We start from the raw sequence: 17,311 nt of genomic DNA, 5'->3' as shown, positions 1-17,311 counted from the left end.
CACATGTAACTGTGACATGGAAGATGGCCCCTCTCAGCTCTGGGCCCCATAGCAGCTGCACTCCCTGCACCTATGGTAGTTACGCCCTTGAGCCTGGGCACTGTGGGTAATAAATGTGACAGCTGTGTGTTCTAAGGAAATTTGATGACCTACAAAAACAAAACACAAATTAAATACATTTTAATTAATTACAAACATCTGTTGTTTGTCCATTGAAAAATAACTGAGAAACTTCTTTCCCACCACAGAAATTAAATAAATGTACAGCCAGCTGGACATGTCAATCCGCAGTCAGCCAATCAGAAGCCGAGGGATAGCGCCGCTCTAATCCACTAGCTCTCCAACACCGGCAAGAGATGCGGCAGGTAGGCGTAGTGTGCAATAGAGGGAGAGTACTGTACTATATAAGAAACTGTATATAAATAATAATAATATATAAATAATAATAAATAAGAGGCGCTACCAGAGCTACTGTATACCAACCACCCAGATGCCAGCGATTCCCCCATGCCCAGTGGCAGCAGCGACTAGTCTCCTACAACTAGCGCTTAGACATGTAAATATAAAAAATATATAAGGCAAAAGGTTTATCACATACTTAGGATCGATGTATCGAAAAATATAGTAAACAGTAATATTTCCCATGTGTATCTCCCTGATGCAGTTATCCGGATTAAATCATCTGTAAACGGAAAACAACGAATGGGAAAGCAAATTCGTCCCGCAGCGAGCGAGACTGAATCACCCTCCTATGTACTAAGCCTTGGGGAGAGAGAAATTATCAGCCAACAATCAGCTCCTAACTGCCACAGTACAACCTGTGGGGTCAATGTACTTATCATCGGGGTTAGATAAAGTGTAGAGAGAGATAGAGTAGCCCCTGTCACATTACATGATGTGTTTGAATGCTGACAGTTAGGGGCTAGTACTATGGTTTGTTATTTGTCTCCGTCTACTTTATCTCTCTCCAAGGCTTAGTAAACAGACCCCAGAAATCCCGGAATTTCCTGATAAATGACTGTGTAATATAATGACCGGCTGAGTGGACAATCCCAGAGATTCCCCGTGTCCTCGCGCAGCACTAAAACCTCCTTACTGCTGGTTTATACGCAGCGATAAGAGAACAACACCCGCGGGGGCTCAGATAACGGCGCGAGCTCGGCACACTCCTCCAGTAACCGCATTCTGCCCTCAGCTAAGACGGCTACAAATCTAATTAGTGTATGTTAATTACATCTGAAACTTTGCTGTTACATAAGTGAAAGTGAGAGACGCAGTGGTGCGTCGCTGCCTCGCATGCCGGAGCGGTGCATATCATACACTAGTGAGCTGGCGACGGCGCGATGCGCACTGCGGTACTGGATGTGTCGCCATCAAATAAGTACAGAGATCTTGGTCACTGCCAGAAACTTTTAAAGGGACAGAGATTCCTTCCCAGCTTCTGTATGAGGAAAGGACGGCGGAGAATACATTAGGCCTAATTAAGATGCAATAATATGTAATTAATGCAGAATGTTATATTAATGATGAAAGATGTAGTAATATCGCCACACGTACAGGGTCGCCTCTTACATGGAGATTAAACTCCAAATTAATCATTTCCTCGTCTTCTCACCTCCCGTTACCCCACAGTAATTACCGAATGCTATGGGTCATGTTGGAGGGTATGCAGTACTGTAAGAGGGGTGTAGGCGGTGCGGTGTGGTACCTAATACTGACTTACACTTACCTGGTTCCGCACCCTCTCACCTAACGTTACCCCACAGTAATTCCTATGATTATATCTATAGCACTGACCACAGTCATAACACTGTACTGTAAGAGGGGTGTAGGTGGTGTGGTGCCTGATGCTGTGCAGGTGTATTCTGACCACTTACCTAGTGCCGCACCCTCTCTCCTCCCGTTACCCAACAGTAATTCCTATGATTATATCTATAGCACTGACCTCAGACATAACACAGTACTGTAAGAGGGGTGTAGATGGTGCGGTCTGGTGCCTGTTGCTGTGCAGGTGTATCCTGACCACTTACCTGGTGCCACACCCTCTCACCTCCCATTACCCAACAGTAATTCCTATAATAATATCTACAGCACTCACCACAGACATAACACAGTACTGTAAGAGGGGTGTAGATGATGCGGTCTGGTGCCTGCTGCTGTGCAGGTGTATCCTGACCACTTACCTGGTGCCGCACCCTCTCACCTCCCATTACCCAACAGTAATTCCTATAGTTATATCTACAGCACTCACCACAGACATAAAACAGTACTGTAATAGGGGTTTAGGCGGTGCAGATGGTGCCTGCTGCTGTGTGGGTGTATCCTGACCACTTACCTGGTGCCGCACCCTCTCACCTACCGTTACCCAACAGTAATTCTTATGATAATATCTATAGCACTGACCACAAACATAACACAGTACTGTAAAAGGGGTGTAGATGGTGCGGTGTGGTGCCTGATGCTGTGCAGGTGTATTCTGACCACTTACCTAGTGCCGCACCCTCTCTCCTCCCGTTACCCAACAGTAATTCCTATGATTATATCTATAGCACTGACCTCAGACATAACACAGTACTGTAAGAGGGGTGTAGGTGGTGTGGTGCCTGTTGCTGTGCAGGTGTATCCTGACCACTTACCTGGTGCCCCACCGTCTCACCTCCCATTACCCCACAGTAATTCCTATAGTAATATCTATAGCACTGACCACATACATAAAACAGTACTGTAAGAGGGGTGTAGATGGTGCAGTCTGGTGCCTGCTGCTGTGTGAGTGTATCCTGACCACTTACCTGGTTCCGCACCCTCTCACCTCCCATTACCCCACAGTATGTCCTATAGTTATATCTACAGCACTGACCACAGACATAACACAGTACTGTTAGAGGGGTGTAGGTGGTGTGTTGCCTGTTGCTGTGCAGGTGTATCCTGACCACTTACCTGGTGCCGCACCCTCTCATCTCTCATTACCCCACAGTAATTCCTATAATAATATATATAGCACTGACCACATACATAACACAGTACTGTAAGAGGGGTGTAGGTGGTGTGGTGTGGTGCCTGCTGCTGTGTGAGTGTATCCTGACCACTTACCTGGTTCTGTACCCTCTCACCTCCCATTAACTCACAGTAATTCCTATAGTAATATCTATAGCACTGACCACAGACATAACACAGTACTGTAAAAGGGGTGTAGGTGGTGCAGTCTGGTGCCTGCTGCTGTGTGAGTGTATCCTGACCACTTACCTGGTTCCACACACTCTCAACCTCTCATTACCTCACAGTAATTTCTATAGTAATATCTATAGCACTGACCACAGACATAACACAGTACTGTAAGAGGGGTGTAGGTGGTGTGGTGCCTGCTGCTGTGTGAGTGTATCCTGACCACTTACCTGGTGCTGTACCCTCTCACCTCCCATTACCTCACAGTAATTTCTATAGTAATATATATAGCACTGACCACAGACATAACACAGTACTGTAAGAGGGGTGTAGGTGGTATGGTGCCTGCTGCTGTGTGAGTGTATCCTGACCACTTACCTGGTTCCGCACCCTCTCACCTCCCGTTACCCCACAGTAATTCCTATAGTTATATCTACAGTACTCACCACAGCCATAAAACAGTACTGTAATAGGGGTGTAGGTGGTGTGGTGCCTGCTGCTGTGTGGGTGTATCATGACCACTTACCTGGTGCCGCACCCTCTCACCTCTCATTACCCCACAGTAATTCCTATAGTAATATCTACAGCACTCACACACAGACATAACACAGCACTGTAAGAGGGGTGTAGATGATGCGGTCTGGTGCCTGCTGCTGTGCAGGTGTATCCTGACCACTTACCTGGTGCCGCACCCTCTCACCTCCCATTATTACACAGTAAGTCCTATAGTAATATCTATAGCACTGACCACAGACATAACACAGTGCTGTAAGAGGGGTGTAGGTGGTATGGTGCCTGCTGCTGTGCAGGTGTATCCTTACCACTTACCTGGTGACGCATCCTCTCACCTACCATTACCCAACAGTAATTCTTATGATAAAATCTATAGCACTGACCACAAACATAACACAGTACTGTAAAAGGGGTGTAGATGGTGCGGTGTGGTGCCTGATGCTGTGCAGGTGTATCCTGACCACTTACCTAGTGCCGCACCCTCTCTCCTCCCGTTACCACACAGTAATTCCTATGATTATATCTATAGCACTGACCACAGACAGAACTCAGTACTGTAAGAGGGGTGTAGGTGGTGTGGTGCCTGCTGCTGTGTGAGTGTATCCTGACCACTTACCTGGTGCTGTACCCTCTCACCTCCCATTACAGTACCTCACAGTAATTCCTATAGTAATATCTATAGCACTCACACACATACATAACACAGTACTGTAAGAGGGGTGTAGGTGGTGCGGTCTGGTGCCTGCTGCTGTATGAGTGTATCCTGACCACTTACCTGGTTCTGTACCCTCTCAACCTCTCATTACCTCACAGTAATTTCTATAGTAATATCTATAGCACTGACCACAGACATAACACAGTACTGTAAGATGGGTGTAGGTGCTGTGGTGCCTGCTGCTGTGTGAGTGTATCCTGACCACTTACCTGGTGCTGTACCCTCTCACCTCCCATTACAGTACCTCACAGTAATTCCTATAGTAATATCTATAGCACTCACACACATACATAACACAGTACTGTAAGAGGGGTGTAGGTGGTGCGGTCTGGTGCCTGCTGCTGTGTGAGTGTATCCTGACCACTTACCTGGTTCTGTACCCTCTCACCTCCCATTACCTCACAGTAATTCCTATAGTAATATCTATAGCACTGACCACATACATAACACAGTACAGTAAGAGGGGTGTAGGTGGTGTGGTGCCTGCTGCTGTGTGAATGTATCCTGACCACTTACCTGGTTCCGCACCCTCTCACCTCCCGTTACCCCACAGTAATTCCTATAGTTATATCTACAGCACTCACCACAGATATAACACAGTACTGGAAGAGGGGTGTAGGTGGTGTGTTGCCTGTTGCTGTTCAGGTGTATCCTGACCACTTACCTGGTGCCGCACCCTCTCACCTCCCATTACCCCACAGTAATTCCTATAATAATATCTAGAGCACTGACCACATGCATACAGTAACTCAGTACTGTAAGAGGGGTGTAGGTGGTGTGGTGCCTGCTGCTGTGTGAGTGTATCCTGACCACTTACCTGGTTCTGTACCCTCTCACCTCCCATTACCTCACAGTAAATCCTATAGTAATATCTATAGCACTGACCACAGACATAACACAGTACTGTAAGAGGGGTGTAGGTGGTGTGGTGCCTGCTGCTGTGTGAGTGTATCCTGACCACTTACCTGGTTCCGCACACTCTCAACCTCTCATTACCTCACAGTAATTTCTATAGTAATATCTATAGCACTGACCACATACATAACACAGTACTGTAAGAGGGGTGTAGGTGGTGTGGTGCCTGCTGCTGTGTGAGTGTATCCTGACCACTTACCTGGTGCTGTACCCTCTCACCTCCCATTACAGTACCTCACAGTAATTCCTATAGTAATATCTATAGCACTAACACACATACATAACACAGTACTGTAAGAGGGGTGTAGGTGGTGCGGTCTGGTGCCTGCTGCTGTGTGAGTGTATCCTGACCACTTACCTGGTTCTGTACCCTCTCACCTCCCATTACCTCACAGTAATTCCTATAGTAATATCTATAGCACTGACCACAGACATAACACAGTACTGTAAGAGGGGTGTAGGTGGTGTGGTGCCTGCTGCTGTGTGAGTGTATCCTGACCACTTACCTGGTGCCACACCCTCTCACCTCCCGTTACCCCACAGTAATTCCTATAGTTATATCTACAGCACTCACCACAGACATAACACAGTACTGGAAGAGGGGTGTAGGTGGTGTGGTGCCTGCTGCTGTGTGAGTGTATCCTGACCACTTACCAGGTGCCGCACCCTCCCACCTCCCGTTACCCCACAGTAATTCCTATAGTTATATCTACAGCACTCACCACAGACATAAAACAGTACTGTAATAGGGGTGTAGGCGGTGCGGTGTGGTGCCTGCTACTGTGTGGGTGTATCCTGACCACTTACCTGGTTCTGTACCCTCTCACCTCCCATTACCTCACAGTAATTCCTATGATTATATCTATAGCACTGACCACAGACATAACACAGTACTGTAACAGTGGTGTAGATGGTGCGGTGTGGTGCCTGCTGCTGTGTGAGTGTATCCTGAGCACTTACCTGGTGCCGCACCCTCTCACCTCCCGTTACCCCATGGTAATTCCTATAATAATATCTAAGACAGACATAACACAGTACTACAGTACTGATTTCTGTTTTATGCCACAAGGTGGCGGTAAAGGGGTACCGTAACATGGGATACATCTATGTCTGCTGCCCCCTGGAGGTTGAGGCAATTGTTTTATTCTGCTGGAAAGTGGAAGGTGCAACGTTTAAGAGGAAGTCATTGGGGACATTTCAGATTTGATCACCCAGGTATGTATTCCCTCGCCGGCCGATGGTTGGGGACCGAATATGCGCATGTGCAAGCTCCCTGGACAAACGCCTTCGGTCAATTTCACACCTGCCGGGGCATTGGCTCAATGGTGGGCAGGAAGCGGGCGGGAATGGTGCGGACTCTGTAAGTTACACAGTGGCAAACGTTTGCCCAGCGCTGAGCGTCTACTGCGCTAGGTGAGAGCCGGTCTGCGCCGCAGAGACACGAAAAGAACCATCACACAGCGACGCGTTGTATTTATAGAACACGCACACATCATTCACTACAGCTACAACCGCAATAAGGAGATAGAGAATAAGAGATTTTATATTTTCTCCCCCCCCCCCCCCCCCCCCCTGTTTTTTTGCTTTTCAAACTATTTATTATTTAGCGCAGATTTGCTTTGATGCCAAAATAACAGTAATCTCTCCGGCTCATTAGAATTATAGGCTTCTCATTGTAACGCGCTGCGCCGCGGCTTCTCCTGGTTTATTAGCATTGTGCCAGAGGTACAAAAGCAAAATTTACTCCTTTCATGCAGTTGAAAGGAAGCAATCTTTTACATGACAAATCCAACATTATCATATGTAAACCTCATTTACTATGTAATGTCGCTGTGTTTCCAGCTCATTAACTGAACGCAGCCCATTCTCCAAATCTAACAGGCAGCGCGCTCCTTCCCTAACGCACATTTCTGTCTTTGGAAAACAAGACGTTTCAACATCTCCAATGTGACCACCTGGCCCTGCCAGCTCCGAGCCACCCGCCACAATGCCCGCCACTCGCACGCAGGAATACGGCGTTGGCATGATATAAAATGTCACTGAGTTAAAGGGAACGCTTATGCCAAACAAACAGGTTTCCGTCTTCTGTGAAAGGGACAGTAGCATAAATCATTGAGTCTGATTCAGACTTGATCACAGGACAAATCCATGCTGCGCTGCAATGGGGCAGATGTAACATGTGCAGAGAGAGTTAGATTTGGGTGAGTTATATTGTTTCTGTGCAGGGCAAATACTGACTGCTTTATTGCTACACTGCAATGTACACAATGAACACACCAAATGTAACTGGTTTTGCCCATTTTGAGAACAAATTTGCCCTAATGTCAGAGCCAGCCCTAGGCATAGGCAAACTAGGGCGTTTGGAAGGGGCACTAGCAGCTTCTGCTGATTAAAATGATATGCAGCATGCCTATATTCTGTGTGTGAGTGAGGCTGTATCTGCATACGAAATAGTGTATTCATGGAAATCACTGTAACATAGCATTCCGTATGCAGGTACAGCTACAGTCTCACACAGAATATAGGCATGCCACATATCATTTTAATCATCGGAAGCTCCTTGTGTGAATTTTCAGCAAAAAAGGCACCCAACTTTAGCAGTACTGGCCAGGAGCTGCAGGGCCTATTGAGGCAAGATGTATCTGTATCCAAGGAGTAATGTACATAAGGTAAAGTGGCACTACTGTGTGATGTAACGTGAATAAGGGACACCATTGCATGATATAATGTGAATAAAGTTGCACTACTGTGTGGCATAATTTGAATTGGGGGTACTATTGTGTGGCCTTGCCCCTTCCCAGCAAGAACATACCCCTGTTTGGGCTGCGCACCAAATGTGTGCACTGTTTCTATTTAAAATATTGCGGGTAGGAGCACGAAAATGATGACTGCTATGATGAGGGCTGATGGTGCTGGGAAAGGGGAGCAGGGTCAGAGGCGAACTGAGGGGTGCTAGGGGGCATCAGCCAAAATCTTGCCTATGGCGTCATTTAGGCTAGGGCCGGCTCTACCTAATGTGACTTGCAGGGGGGAGGAGACTGCTGCATTGGCCTTCCTGAACGGCCTAGGGATGGCAATTAAATCATTGATTGTCTATGACCAATGTTGAATCATTTTGCCATAGATGGGGGAAGGGGGGGGGGGGGGGGGGGCAGATGGTTTCTTACCATGGACGATGCACAGGCAACGAAAAGTACTTAACTCCGCACCTGACACTCCTGTGAAGTCGCACCCCTGGGCTCTCATTGGCCCACAGCCTACTGAATTGTACAGCAGTGATGACCGTCATTGGGTGAAACCATCAGATTTTTCTCCTGCAGATGGTTTCACACCATGAAGGTTACCTATCATTGGTACCATTGATATTGACCGTCATTGGGTGAAAACATCGATGGCCATCCCTAGGACGCTCCGCAGTCCAGCCAGCAGCAGTGCTGTAAAGACTCACAACCTGTTGAATGTGACAATCGTTAGCAAACCTCTCCTATGTGTCTCATCGGCACCATCCGCTGGTAACATGTAGTAACTGCATATAATATACTAGGTGATCCGTCGTGACGGGCTCCACCCCCTTAACTTGTGAACACCGTTATTGCGTAAGATCTGGTTTGTGTAGGAGGGGCGGGTGGGGAAATACTGCGGGGGTGGGTGTGGTGTTTCCCCAGGTGGATGTGGGGGTCCTGTGAGTGGTGGAGTGGCGGTTGTGGTGGGTGAGGGTTCAGTGCGATGTCTACCCTGTGCCCCCTGTGCCTGCTCCTTACCCTGTGCCCCCTGTGCCTGCTCCTTACCCTGTGCCCCGTGTGCCTGCTCCTTTCTCCATGCCTCCCCCATTGTTTACCCTCCCATGCCTGCTCCTTACCCTGTGCTCCGGGATACAGTAGCAGCGAGCTGTGAGGAGGGCGGGTTGCAGCAGCAGGAAGCAGAGGAGCCGGTGATCCTGCGGCAGAGGCAGTGTGGGAGCCGGAAGGAGACCCAGCTGGAACCAATCAGTGGAGGGAAGAGGAGGGGACCAGCAGCATACATCGTCTATAGTAGTGCTGCACCTCCTCAGGTACAGGTTACGCCCGCACATTCCTAACTTTGAGCTTGTACATGGCTCGCTCCTCCGGGCCAGCCACCACCAGCCACGTCACAAACCCCGCCTCTTGGGGCGGGTCCCACATGTCTGTTACGTGGCAGGCCTGACAGGGCCACATTCCACAGAGGGATGGGGTGAGAGAGGTGCTGGAGGCGGCCTATTAGCATATAGGCCAGCACGGGGAGGGAGAGGAGGCAGTGGGTGTCTGCCGTCCGGCCTGGTTGGGGGAATCCGTGCAGCACTATGGAGCCTCTCTATCACTCTGTGACTGTGTGTGTGGGCAGAGTCTATTAGCCCATGACTCCACCCAGCGTTATACACACACTCACAGAGTGACAGATCTGGGCGATTATATAAGAGATAGGTAACGGTCTGCCAGCATTCCCGGGTGCGCTGTAATCAGAGCCGGTCGTTGACTGGGAGACTGTGATCCTCTCCTGCTGCAGGGGACTAATGTTATTTAGTCTGATGACAGCGTTCCGTGCGGAAATGTTTCCATACTGTACAAGATGCTCCTCATCCTCGTTACATCCCGAGATCTTCTGCAGCTTCTTCCATATTCTGTTCATGTAGTATTGTCAGCCGGTGTAATAAAGCATCCTACATCTGTATATCAGACAGCTAGTGTCAGCGGATTAATGATGGGAATAAGCCCGGGGCACCTTGCGTCTCAGCAGTCACCGAGAAGCGGCATTCCGGCGCTTTCCAGGCTTAATGACAGCGTTAATATGTCACAAGAACAGATCCGCTTTCTACTTCTTATCCTGATTCTGTTGTAATAAAATGTTCTTCTGATCAAACAACTCCATTGGTCTCCAATATGTTTTGGAAGCAGGGTGTACGACGTGGGTCCCTCTGCGCCAGACCCTTATCTTTAGTGTATGCACCCGCCAGTGAGGACCACTGACCCAGCATCACCTACACACGTAGATCAGTCACTGTCCCAGCCCTGCCTGCCGTAGTGTATGCACCCACCAGTGAGGACCACTGACCCGGCATCACCTACACACGTAGATCAGTCAGCGCCCCAGCCCTGCCTGCCGTAGTGTATGCACCCGCCAGTGAGGACCACTGACCCAGCATCACCTACACACGTAGAGCAGTCAGCGCCCCAGCCCTGCCTGCCGTAGTGTATGCACCCGCCAGTGAGGACCACTGACCCAGCATCACCTACACACGTAGATCAGTCACTGCCCCAGCCCTGCCTGCCGTAGTGTATGCACCCGCCAGTGAGGACCACTGACCCGGCATCACCAACACACGTAGATCAGTCAGTGCCCCAGCCCTGCCTGCCGTAGTGTATGCACCCGCCAGTGAGGACCACTGACCCGGCATCACCTACACACGTAGATCAGTCAACTCCCCAGCCCTGCCTGCCGTAGTGTATGCACCCGCCAGTGAGGACCACTGACCCAGCATCACCTACACACGTAGATCAGTCACTGCCCCAGCCCTGCCTGCCGTAGTGTATGCACCCGCCAGTGAGGACCACTGACCCAGCATCACCTACACACGTAGATCAGACACTGCCCCAGCCCTGCCTGCCGTAGTGTATGCACCCACCAGTGAGGACCACTGACCCAGCATCACCTACACACGTAGATCAGTCCCTGTCCCAGCCCTGCCTGCCGTAGTGTATGCACCCGCCAGTGAGGACCACTGACCCAGCATCACCTACACACGTAGAGCAGTCAGCACCCCAGCCCTGCCTGCCATAGTGTATGCAACCGCCAGTGAGAACCACTGACCCAGCATCACTTACACACGTAGATCAGTCACTGCCCCAGTCGTGCCTGCCGTAGTGTATGCACCCGCCAGTGAGGACCACTGACCCAGCATCACCTACACACGTAGAGCAGTCACTGCCCCAGCCGTGCCTGCCGTAGTGTATGCACCCACCAGTGAGGACCACTGACCCAGCATCACCTACACACGTAGATCAGTCACTGCCCCAGCCCCGCCTACTGTAGTGTATGCACCCGCCAGTGAGGACCACTGACCCAGCAACAGCAGACTGGAATTATATACTGCGATAGGTACTGGTAGCCAGGGGCAACAGAAGACTGAAATAAAATACTGCAATAAATACTGGTAGGCAGCAGCATCAGCAGACTGGAATTATATACTGCGATAGGTACTGGGAGGCAGTGGCAACAGCAGACTGGAATTATATGCTGCGATAGGTACTGGTAGCCAGTGGCAACAGCAGACTGGAATTATATACTGCGATAGGTACTGGTAGCCAGGGGCAACAGCAGACTGAAATAATATACTGCAATAAATACTGGTAGCCAGGGGCAACAGCAGCCTGGAATTATATACTGCGATAGGTACTGGTCGCCAGGGGCAACAGCCAACTGGAATTATATACTCGATAGGTACTGGTCGCCAGGGGCAACGGCAGACTGGAATTATAAACTACGCTAGAGACAGAGCAACTGCAATAGGTATAGTAGGTATATTAGCAAGAGCAGACTGGAATTCTATACTGCAATAGGTACTGGTAGCCAGTGGCACCAGCAGACTGGAATTATATATGGCAATAGGTACTGGTAGGCAGTGGCACCAGCATACTGGAATTATTAGGATCGATTACTGAAGAGACCCCAGAAGAGAGACCTGACATACCGCTGCCCGGCACCGCTCCGTACCGCCGAATAGCCGTGACGTCACCCCCGAACTTCCGGACTTGGCGCCTCACCGCTCAGCTTCACATGGGAGCTCCGACACGGACTCCAGGTACCAATAGATAGGGCTAGCACTCTCTCTCTCTCTGGGACAATTCATCTTAACCCACCCTCAAGGGGCTGTAAACATTATCGCCAGTGTTTGTTTTATTTTAATTAAATTTTTATACATTTTATTTTAATTTATTTTTATTTTATTTTATTATTATTTTCATTTTAATTTTTCCTCATTTTAATTTATTATTTTCTTCACTGTACCTTGACTCTCTTTCTTTCCTTCACCCTCCCATCCAAGCGCCGGTGTAACTTTGCTCCCTCTTTAGCATATCTATATCATAATCAAACTACAAGACCTTGGCAGCTCCAACACAAGCGCAAGTATTGTTTTCTTTTTAGGATCCTTACCTAAAAAATCCCCTCTACCAGGGGGTAAGTAGGTTGGTTCTGGCAGCCACTAGGCAGTGCAGGGCAGGCACTAGCAGCACCAGTGGATTATACAGCAGAGGCAGGCCCCAGCACAAAGGAGGAGAGACAGTACACAGCAGTCGTCCTTGCAATGGTGATCCCACTGAGCAGAGACACAGTACATACAGTGGCGTAACTACTGTAAGGCAGCTGCCGCTTGGGGGAGCAAGCTGCGGCGGGGTCTGTGTGGGTGCCGGCACCTGCTCGATGCACTGACATGCTGCTGCCTGCCGCTGCCCACTGACTGAGCACTGGACGTGAGTCAGCTGGAGTGCAGGTGGGGTCATGGCAGAGACGACAAATCCCCCCACTGATTCAATTGACTGTACACAGAGCTGGCTATTAGCTACTGTGTACAGGATGGGCGGGCGGATGGGCGGGCAGATGGGCGTGCTAGGGGGGCCTGGGGGGGGGGGCTCCGTTATGCGTGTGATGTCATCACATCCCACGCTGGGGAAACATGCTGGAGAGGAGGGGGGAAGGGGGGGGGTGCCACAAACTTTTTGGCAGGGGGGAGCAAAATTTATAGTTATGCCACTGAGTACACAGCAGCACACTCTATCCCACCCTGCTCCTAGACTGGAGTGAAGATGGTGGTGGAATTGAAGGGATTCCGTGATCTCGCGAGAATCCGACACCGGGCGACGACGTTTTTGCCCCCGCACCTGGATCCGAGTCAGACGGAAAGCTCTGAGTGCCGCTCGGATCCGGGCTCGTATTGATGACGTTCATGTGGGCTTGGATCTGGGAAATCTGAGCCTGCGCATCTCTAGTGTAAATACGAGCTTACGCATGCACAGACCCCCCCCCCCCCCCCCCCGTGGAACGGGGTCGAATATGCCCCGTTCCGAGTGATGTAGATTTAGGCCCTACGCTTGTAAAGTGCTTTATAAATAAATATATTATTGGAGATAAGAAGCAATGCTTGTGATGATGTGACACTTTCTATTAGCAGCCCCTGTGTCTGTGACCCCTCAGGTACAATACGCACCTTTGTGCCCCTCTGTTGCAGTATAAACAGAGGCAGATAATTATTCCCCCCGGCCCTGTACGTTCCAGCATTCCTGCCTCTATTACCAGAGTCTGTGCCCACTGCTGCCCCTCATATCACCGATTCTCTATCGTCACACCTCCGCAGCGCCAGGCCAGGACTGGGCAACAGCTGGCAGGCTGGCATGGTGCCCGGATCTACCACTTATTTAATTGCATCAGGGGGCACCAGGCATCTGTCACGGAAACAATCCCAGCGCCAGCATCTCGACGCAACCCGGACAATCTATAAAGTGAGATTCTTATTGTAACAAGTTGTCTCTGACTCCCAATGCTGCAAATGAACAAAGACAGAGGCGTCATATCTGCAGGGACAGTCCCTGTGTACATTATCCTGATACACTGCACTGCAGGGGGGCAGATGTAACATGTGCACAAGGATAGCACCATGCTGCACTGCAGGGACAGTCCTGTGTACATTATCCTGATGCACTGCACTGCAGGGGGGCAGATGTAACATGTGCACAAGGATAGCACCATGCTGCACTGCAGGGACAGTCCCTGTGTACATTATCCTGATGCACTGCACTGCAGGGGGGGCAGATGTAACATGTGCACAAAGATAGCACCATGCTGCACTGCAGGGACAGTCCCTGTGTACATTATCCTGATGCACTGCACTGCAGGGGGGCAGATGTAACATGTGCACAAGGATAGCACCATGCTGCACTGCAGGGACAGTCCCTGTGTACATTATCCTGATGCACTGCACTGCAGGGGGGCAGATGTAACATGTGCACAAGGATAGCACCATGCTGCACTGCAGGGACAGTCCCTGTGTACATTATCCTGATGCACTGCACTGCAGGGGGGCAGATGTAACATGTGCACAAGGATAGCACCATGCTGCACTGCAGGGACAGTCCCTGTGTACATTATCCTGATGCACTGCACTGCAGGGGGGCAGATGTAACATGTGCACAAGGATAGCACCATGCTGCACTGCAGGGACAGTCCCTGTGTACATTATCCTGATGCACTGCACTGCACTGCAGGGGGGCAGATGTAACATGTGCAGGTACTTATGTAATATCTGGGCTCCCATCTTTCTTATGAGACCGCATCCCCTCGCGGGGCTCGCTGCGCTCGCCACACTATATAAAATCAACTCCATGCGTATTTGGATAGTAGGGGTATGAAAAAATGGGGTGCATTTAACATGGGAGCCCAGATAATACATAAGTACCCATGTGCACAAGGATAGCACCATGCTGCACTGCAGGGACAGTCCCTGTGTACATTATCCTGATGCACTGCACTGCAGGGAGCAGATGTAACATGTGCACAAGGATAGCACCATGCTGCACTGCAGGGACAGTCCCTGTGTACATTATCCTGATGCACTGCACTGCAGGGAGCAGATGTAACATGTGCACAAGGATAGCACCATGCTGCACTGCAGGGACAGTCCCTGTGTACATTATCCTGATGCACTGCACTGCAGGGGGGCAGATGTGACATGCAGAGGCCTGGGTAACACCATGCTGCATTGCAGGGGAGCAGATGCACGTGTATATGGATAGCATCATGCAGCACTGCAGGGGACAGATGTAACGTGCACATGGATAGTACAAAGCTGTGCTGCAGGGGGTAGATTTAACAAATGCACCTGGATAGCACCATGCTGCACTGCAGGGGGGCAGATGTAACATGTGCACCTGGATAGCACCATGCTGCACTGCAGGGAGCAGATGTAACATGTGCACATGGATAGCACCATGCTGCACTGCAGGGGGCAGATGTAACATGTGCACCTGGATAGCACCATGCTGCACTGCAGGGGGCAGATGTAACATGTGCACCTGGATAGCACCATGCTGCACTGCAGGGGGCAGATGTAACATGTGCACCTGGATAGCACCATGCTGCACTGCAGGGGGGCAGATGTAACATGTGCACCTGGATAGCACCATGCTGCACTGCAGGGGGGCAGATGTAACATGTGCACCTGGATAGCACCATGCTGCACTGCAGGGGGCAGATGTAACATGTGCACATGGATAGCACCATGCTGCACTGCAGGGGGCAGATGTAACATGTGCACCTGGATAGCACCATGCTGCACTGCAGGGGGGCAGATGTAACATGTGCACCTGGATAGCACCATGCTGCACTGCAGGGGGCAGATGTAACATGTGCACATGGATAGCACCATGCTGCACTGCAGGGGGCAGATGTAACATGTGCACCTGGATAGCACCATGCTGCACTGCAAGGGGGGCAGGTGTTACATGTGCAAAGATAGTTAGATTTGGGTGTTCAAACTGAAATTTAAATGGCAGTGTAAGAATAAAGCTGTCTAACACATGCAAAAGCAGCCAGTATTTACCCTACAGCGTGGCAGCAGGATTGTTACTTTATTTTTCCTGCATTACTTACACACGTGACATGACTCAGACTTATGGCTTACAGTACAGTGAGGGGACCATGGCCTGACATGCGTCCCGGGAGGTGACCGAGTAACAGCATGACTGCTGGGTTTATCCATCTGATTCCTGGCTGCGTCTGGCAGAAGCTCCCCCACTGGCTGCGTCCGGCAGAAGCTCCCCCACTGGCTGCGTCCGGCAGAAGCTCCCCCACTGGCTGCATCCGGCAGAAGCTCCCCCACTGGCTGCGTCCGGCAGAAGCTCCCCCACTGGCTGCGTCCGGCAGAAGCTCCCCCACTGGCTGCGTCCGACAGAAGCTCCCCCACTGGCTGCGTCCGGCAGAAGCTCCCCCACTGGCTGCGTCCGGCAGAAGCTCCCCCACTGGCTGCGTCCGGCAGAAGCTCCCCCACTGGCTGCGTCCGGCAGAAGCTCCCCCACTGGCTGAGTCCGGCAGAAGCTCCCCCACTGACTACGTCCGGCAGAAGCTCCCCCACTGACTACGTCCGGCAGAAGCTCCCCCACTGGCTGCGTCCGACAGAAGCTCCCCCACTGGCTGCATCCGGCAGAAGCTCCCCCACTGGCTGCGTCCGGCAGAAGCTCCCCCACTGGCTGCGTCCGGCAGAAGCTCCCGCAATGGCTGCGTCCGGCAGAAGCTCCCGCACTGGCTGCGCCCGGCAGAAGCTCCCGCAATGGCTGCGTCCGGCAGAAGCTCCCACACTGGCTGCGTCCGGCAGAAGCTCCCGCACTGGCTGCGTCCGGCAGAAGCTCCCGCACTGGCTGCGTCCGGCAGAAGCTCCCCCACTGGCTGCATCCGGCAGAAGCTCCCCCACTGGCTGCGTCCGGCAGAAGCTCCCCCACTGGCTGCGTCCGGCAGAAGCTCCCGCAATGGCTGCGTCCGGCAGAAGCTCCCGCACTGGCTGCGCCCGGCAGAAGCTCCCGCAATGGCTGCGTCCGGCAGAAGCTCCCGCACTGGCTGCGTCCGGCAGAAGCTCCCGCACTGGCTGCGTCCGGCAGAAGCTCCCCCACTGGCTGCGTCCGGCAGAAGCTCCCCCACTGGCTGCGTCCGGCAGAAGCTCCCGCAATGGCTGCGTCCGGCAGAAGCTCCCGCACTGGCTGCGCCCGGCAGAAGCTCCCGCAATGGCTGCGTCCGGCAGAAGCTCCCGCACTGGCTGCGTCCGGCAGAAGCTCCCGCACTGGCTGCGTCCGGCAGAAGCTCCCGCACTGGCTGCGTCCGGCAGAAGCTCCTCCACTGGCTGCGTCCGGCAGAAGCTCCCCCACTGTCTGCTCCTGTCCTGGGCAGATCTTTTCGCTAGAGAAGCAGCATGTGCCCCAGTGGTGTAAGTTCGTCCCAGTTGCCTGG

Source organism: Crinia signifera, chromosome 9 (assembly GCF_055691185.1).
Source record: "Crinia signifera chromosome 9, ASM5569118v1, whole genome shotgun sequence".
Classification (NCBI taxonomy): domain Eukaryota; kingdom Metazoa; phylum Chordata; class Amphibia; order Anura; family Myobatrachidae; genus Crinia; species Crinia signifera.
This window is presented reverse-complemented; position numbering follows the sequence as displayed.